We start from the raw sequence: 7,814 nt of genomic DNA, 5'->3' as shown, positions 1-7,814 counted from the left end.
GTCCACTATCGGTCATTGCTTTGAAAATGGTTCTGTGGAATGTGGAGTGTGATTCTCATGAATTAAGAAGACTTCACCTCAGTCCTCACCAACTACCAACAGCAATAGAGAGGATCCAATTTCCAAACGCAAAATTTCATAGGGGCTGGAAATTGGAATTCCCTAATCCCTATGGGTTAAACATCTGATTGACTGATTCTGTTATTATTAATTTCTTCATATTGTCATGTTATTAGTAGTATTATTATTAGGTCTAAGTTTTAAATATTAATATAATATTTGATAAATTAATTTATATATTTATATGCAGTAACGTAAAGATAAAGAGAGAAAAATTATTAGTAGTGTATAAAGAGAGAAGATAATTTTATTAGTATAAAGAAAGAGAGAAAGAGAAGTATTTGTAATTGTGTGTATAATCTTTTTGTCACGTTCATGTTTTTATAGGCAAACAAATTTTACTTTTTAAACTTCATCAATTGTGCTTTATCATGAGAACTTGCTCCTTTCACTATAGGAAAACTGATTTGTCCATAAATGGGCATCTATCTTTATTCATTTTTGTTGTAACACTCCCCTTTGGATGTTCATTTAAGAATATGCCTCATTAAAACCTTACTAAAAAAATCCAGTAGAAAAAAATTTTAGTAAAGGAAAAAGAGTACAAGATCTTTTGCGATTGGGACTGCCTCATTAAAAACATTGTCAAGAAAAATTCAATGAAAAAACCTGACCAAGGGAAAAAGAGTACAGTCTCCCTCTCTTGTCGACATCATTTAATGTCTCAAAATCGGCGCATCTCAATCTTATGTACCAATATTTCAAAGGAGGATTTTGAAAGTGACTTTGTGAATAAATCTATCAGATTGTCACTTGAGCAGATCTGTTGGATATCATTTGTCCCTTGATTTTGAAGATCATGAATGAAGAAGAATTTGGGAGAAATATGCTTGGTTCTGTCACCTTTAATGTATCCACCTTTAAGCTGAGTAATGCATGCTATATTATCTTCAAATAGGGTAGTTGGAGCTATCTTATGATCAATCAGTTCACATGATGACAGAATATATTGGATCAAACTCCTGAGCCAAAAACACTCGCGACTTGCTTCATGAATTGCTAGTATTTCAGCATGATTAGAGAATGTTACAGCAATCGTCTGTTTCGTGAACCTCCATGATATAGCTGTTCCACCATATGTGAACAGGTATCCTGTTTAAGATTTTCCTTTATGTGGATCAGACAAATATCATGCCTCTGCATAACCAACTAGTTGTGACTTGGATCCATAGGGATAAAACAATCCTATATTAACCGTTCCATGAAAATATCGAAAGATTTGCTTGATTTCACTCCAATATCTTCTGGTTAGAGATGAACTATACCTTGCTAATAAATTCACCGCGAATGATATGTCAGGTCGTGTATTATTAGCAAGATACATTAGCGCTCCAATAGCATTAAGATATGGTACTTCAGGATCAATGATATCTTCATTCTCTTCTTTAGGACGAAATTGATCCTTTTCCATATCCAAAGATCTTACAATCATTGGAGTACTTAATGGATGTGACTTATTCATATAAAATCTCTTCAAGATCTTTTCCGTATATGTTGTTTGATGAATAAAGATCCTATTTTTTGTATGCTCGATTTGCAGGTCGAGACAAAATTTAGTATTTCCAAGATCTTTCACCTCAGACTCTTCTTTTAGAGCTTTTATAATTGTTGGAATCTCTTCAAGAGTTTCAATGATATTTAAATCAACGTACATATCAATTATAATAAATCCAGATGCAGATTTCTTTATGAAAATACACGGGCAGATATCATCATTCTTGAATCCATTTTTTGCCAGATACTTAGTAAGATGATTATACCACATTCGTCCAGATTGATTTATACCATACAAAGATCTTTGCAATTTAACTTAGTATAACTCCTGCGAATATTCATTGGATGGTTTAGACATCTTTAGTCCTTCAGAGACTTTCATATAGATATCCTGATCTAATGAGCCGTATAAGTAGGCTGTTACCAATCCATTAAATGCATATGCAGATAAACTGACCAAATAATGCAATGTGATTGCATCCACTACAAGAGAATATGTTTCTTCATAATCTATACCGGGCCTTTGTGAAAAATCTTGTGCCATAAATCGGGCTTTGTAGCGCACAACTTCATTTTTCTCATTTCGTTTTCTCACAAATACCCATCGGTATCCAACAAGTTTTACATCTTCGGGTATACGGACTACAGGTCCAAAGACTTCACGTTTTGGAAGTGAGTCTAACTCAGCCTTCATGGCTTCTTCCCATTTTGGCCAATCATTTCTTTGTCGACATTCTTCGACTGATCTTGTCTCAAGATCCTTACTTTCATGCATGATATTTAAATCCATATTATATGCAAATATTTTATTGACAATTGTCTTATTTCGGTCTCATTTCTCTCCTATAAAGACATAATTTATCGAGATCTCATCATTTTCATAATTTTCAGGTACCTGAACATCTTCTGACGTTAAAATCATATCAGAATTTTGGACAACTGCAGGTGTCTTTACTATGTCTTTTTCAACAGGAATAGTAGTTACCTCTTTTCTTTTTCGAAGATTTTTGTCTTTGAAACCAACAAGTCTACCACGCTTCTGGTGTGAATTTGCTTCAGTGTATTTGTCCAACTGGGACATCAATTCGAATTAGGGCATTTTTTGCTGGTATATAAGATTTGGTTATCTTCTTTGTATCAGAAAATGCATCAGGCAATTCATTTGCTATTTTTTGCAAATGTATAATCTTTTGAACTTCTAGTTCACATTGCCCTAATCGAGGATCTAAATGCATCAAGGATGATGCATTCCAATTAAGTTCCTTTATAGGAAACTTATTCTCTCCCCCCTAATGTTGGAAATTTTGATTTATCAAAATGACAATCCGCAAACCGGGCTTTAAATACATCTCCAGTTTGTATCTCAAGATACCTCATTATAGAGGGAGAATCATATCCAACATATATCCCTAATTTTCTTTGGGGTTCCATTTTGGTGCGATTAGGTAGTGCAATAAGAACATATATCGCACACCCGAATATTCTTAAATGGAAAATATTTGGCTGCTGGCCAAAAGCTAATTGCACAGGAGAGAACTGATGATAACTCGTTGGCCTCAAACGAATAAGTGCTGCAGCATGTAAAATAGCATGCCCCCAAACCGAAGTTGGGAGATTTGTTCTCATAAGTAAGGGTCTAGCAATTGATTGGAGGTGCTTAATAAGTGATTCTGCTAACCCATTTTGTATGTGAACATGAGCTACTGGATGTTCAACACTTTTTCCATTAGCCATACAATAAGCATCAAAAGTTTGGGAAGTAAATTTACCAGTATTATCAAGATGAATTACTTTGATTAGATTTTCTAGAAATTGTGCTTTTAATCGAATAATTTGAGCAAGTAATCTCGCAAACGCCAGGTTGCGAGAAGACAATAAGCACACATGTGACTATCTCGAAGATGCGTCTATTAGGACCATAAAATATCTAAAAGATCCACTTGGTGGATGAATAGGTCCATATATATCGCCTTGAATTCTTAAATGGAAAATATTTGACTACTGGCCAAAAGCTAATTGCATAGGAGAGAACTGATGATAACTCGTTGGCCTCAAACGAATAAGTGCTGCAGCATGTAAAATAGCATACCCCCAAACCAAAGTTGGGAGATTTATTCTCATAAGTAAGGGTCTAGCAATTAATTGGAGGCGCTTAATAAGTGATTCTGCTAACCCATTTTGTATGTGAACATGAGCTACTGGATGTTCAACACTTATTCCATTAACCATACAATAAGCATCAAAAGTTTGGGAAGTAAATTTACTAGTATTATCAAGATGAATTACTTTGATTGGATTTTCTGGAAATTGTGCTTTTAATCGAATAATTTGAGCAAGTAATCTCGCAAACGCCAAGTTACGAGAAGACAATAAGCACACATATGACTATCTCGAAGATGCGTCTATTAGGACCATAAAATATCTAAAAGATCCACTTGGTGGATGAATAGATCCATATATATCGCCTTGAATTCTTTTTAGAAATTCAAAGGACTCAAATCCAATCTTTACTGGTGATAGCCTTAAAATTAACTTTTCCCGAGAACATGCAGCACAACAAAATTTACTAGATGTAAAAATCTTCTGGTTCTTTAGTGAATGTCCATGAGAATTTTCAATAATTATTTGCATCATGGTTGTTCCCGAATGACCCAATCGGTCGTGCCAAGTTATGAATTCATTTGGGCTAGTAAACTTCTAGTTTACAATGGCATGTGATTCAATTGCACTAATTTTGGTATATTATAATCCAGATGAAAGTGAGGGTAAATTTTCTAGTATAATCTTCTTATTTGAATCATGAGTTGTGATACATAAATACTCATGATTTTTCTCATTCATAGTTTCAATATGATATCCATTTTAGCGAATATCTTTGAAACTCAACAAGTTTCTTAGGGACTTCGTAGACAATAGTGCATTATTTATTATGAATTTTGTTCCTCCAGGAAACAAAATTATAGCGCTTCTGGAACCTTCTATCACACTGTCTGAGCCAATAATAGTATTAACATATTCTTCTTTTGGCACAAGATGGATAAAGTATATATTACTTTTGATAATGGTGTGCAAACTTGCACTATCCACAAGGCAAACATCTTCACTATATGTCTTTGTCATTCTCTCCAAAGATAAATAATAATAATAAAATGAGAGAAGTATATGCACATAAAATTATTTTCTTGATTGAAAATATTTTACTAAGAAGTATAGTATATACTAAAAATTTTATTATTATTATCTTAGCATATTCAGTAATTTTGAAATTCATAAATATTTTATTAAGCATTATTTACATACATATACTTGAAATTCAGATGCATAGAAAATAAACTTAACAAAAAGTTTCCTACATTATTTATTTACATGAATACGTACCAATCTCACATATTAAATTATTCCATCATTGATCAAATGACCAATATTTCCTTTAGGATCCTCAAAGAAATCAGATACATCATAATGAGTGGTGGAATTTTTAACATCATTTAAAACAAATTTGTTTCCTTTCCTTTGTCATCCCTTTTCAAAGATAATTGATAAAGATCAACTAGGTGCCTTGGTGTACGACAGGTACGCGACCAATGACCCTTTCCACCACAATGGAAACACTTATCCTCTGTTGATTTATTTTGCCAAATATTTCTTTCTTTATCCCACTTCTGGTGAGATCTTCTCTTTTGAATATAATTCATTTTTCTTCCATAATTTTTCTTGTTACTAAAACCTTGTCATTTACCTCTTCTGGGATAATTTGTCGCATTTACTTCAGAAAATGGGGCGGCGCCAGCTGGACACGCTCCATGATTTTTTAAGAGCAACTCATTGTTGCGTTCAGCAACAAGAAGGCAAGAAATTAACTCAAAATATTTTTTAAATCCTTTTTCTCGATACTGCTGCTTTAGGAGCACATTCGAGGCATGGAAGTTTGAGAAATTTTTTTTCAATATATCATTATTAGTTATCTTTTTTCCACATAATTTCATTCGTGAGGTGATTCAAAATATTGCATAATTATATTCATTTATGGATTTAAAATCCTGTAAACGCAAGTGCGTCCATTCATATCGGGTTTGAGGAAGTATCACCGTCTTTTGATGATTATACCTTTCTTCAAGGTCTTTCCACAGATCTGCAGGATCTTTTAATGTGAGATATTCATTTTTCAATCCTTCGTCAAGATAAGGAAAATCATGGCCTTGGCTTTATCCTTCTATGATACATTATTTCAGCCTTAATGGTATCTCCAAGATCCATTGAATCAAAATGCATTTCAGCATCCAATATCCATGATAAATAGTTGTTTTCAGATATATCAAGAGCATTAAATTCAAGATGAGAGAGTTTCGACATAATAAAAATTTGTTATCTGAGTCTTTCTAAAATTTGATCAGAGTCTCGTGCTGATAACGTATTTTGAAATAAATAAAGAAGATGTTCTAAATATAAAATAAAGATATGTAAATAGAAGACTCTAATATTAATATAATTAACTCGATAAAATAACTTATATATTTATATGCAGTAACGTAAAGATAGAGAGAGAGAGAGAAAGAGAAACTATTAGTAATGTATAAAGAGAGAAGATAATTTTATTGCTGTAAAGAGAGAGAGAGAAAGGAAAGTATTTGTAATTGTGTGTATAATCTTTGTGCCACACTCATGCTTTTATAGGCAAACAAATTCTACTTTTCAAACTACATTAATTGTGCTTTGTCATGAGAACTTGCTCCTTTCACCATAGGAAAATTGATCCGCCCATAAATGGGCATCCATCCTTGTTGTAAATGACTAAAATTTAATTGACCTATAAAAATCAATTTAACTAGGTATCCTTTAAAAGTTGTACAATATTCAACCTTTTATTACAATAATTTAAAAAAAGTAAAACAAATACATCTAAAAATTATAAATAAATTTAGTATTTTTTAAAATTAAATACACATTCAAAATATAAATTAAATAAAACTGAAATTTAAAATTTAAATTTCAATTTTAAATTTCTGTTTCAGATTTAATATATTTAATTATTAATATATTACAATTTGAATACACATCCAAAAATCAAATTAGTTAAAATTCAAAATTTCAATTTTAAAATTCTAAAATAAATCTTAAACCATCTAATTATTAACTAATACTATACAAAACTCTGAAGGAAGTAGAGCAGTCACATTCACCACACATCATAAACCCAAAGACGCACATTCGTGGTTTATTATCCTCCGCCACCGTTCGTCCGCGCCACCGTCCTCCCCAGCGCTCATCCTCGACGCTGCCTTTCTTGTCCTCGATGTTCATCCACAACGCCGGCTTTCTCTTCCTCGACACTCATCATCGTCGCCGCCTTCCTCCTCCTCGACGCTCATCATCGTCGCCGCCTTCCTCCTCCTCGTCGCCATTCGTCCGCATCAGCATTGCCATTTGTGCGCGCATATATATATATATAAGTTTTTTTACATGAGTTTTGGATGTGTTGATAAAATATTTAGAGTGCATTCTTATATTTTTCGATGTGTATTTGAGTTTATTTTTTTGTGTGTTCAATATGTTATTTAGAACTACAATGACAATAATTTAGATGTGTTAATACATAATTTTAAATATGTTTATGTTGTTTATTTAATTTTAGATGTGTTTTTGACATGAATTTTAAATATTTTGAATAAAAAAATAATTGAAGTGAATTTAATTAATTTTGAAAACTTCACCGATTTTTTTTAAATTAGTACACAAAAAGTTGTTGCACATTTTATGGTTTGGTTTCCAAAAAATCAATATATTGTAAGTGGTTACAAATTTTACGGTGATAAGTATTAAAAATAAAAGTGATTCCTTAAAATAAAAAATATGATTAATTAAAAAATTAAAATAATAAAAGATTAAATTTAAAAATTGAATAAAGACTGAATTTTATTGTATAAGTAGTATTTTTTCATAAATATATGGCATGTGGAGAGTAATATGCAAGTTGTTAAGGGGTTTGATCACGTTACACATTAGAAATGACTGCAGGATAAAATAGTGGGCCTTTTATGTGAAGAAAAAAAAATTTTATTGAGTGGTAACACAAAAAACTGAAAACCATTAAATATTGGATCAATACAAATTTCTTAATTGTTAATTTATTATTTATTATTTATTTTATACTATTAATTTTACAATCAAAATATATTATGTATTATTTTTTTTTTGTAATT

The sequence above is a fragment of the Arachis duranensis genome, chromosome 3, assembly GCF_000817695.3.
Source record: "Arachis duranensis cultivar V14167 chromosome 3, aradu.V14167.gnm2.J7QH, whole genome shotgun sequence".
NCBI classification, from domain to species: domain Eukaryota; kingdom Viridiplantae; phylum Streptophyta; class Magnoliopsida; order Fabales; family Fabaceae; genus Arachis; species Arachis duranensis.
This window is presented reverse-complemented; position numbering follows the sequence as displayed.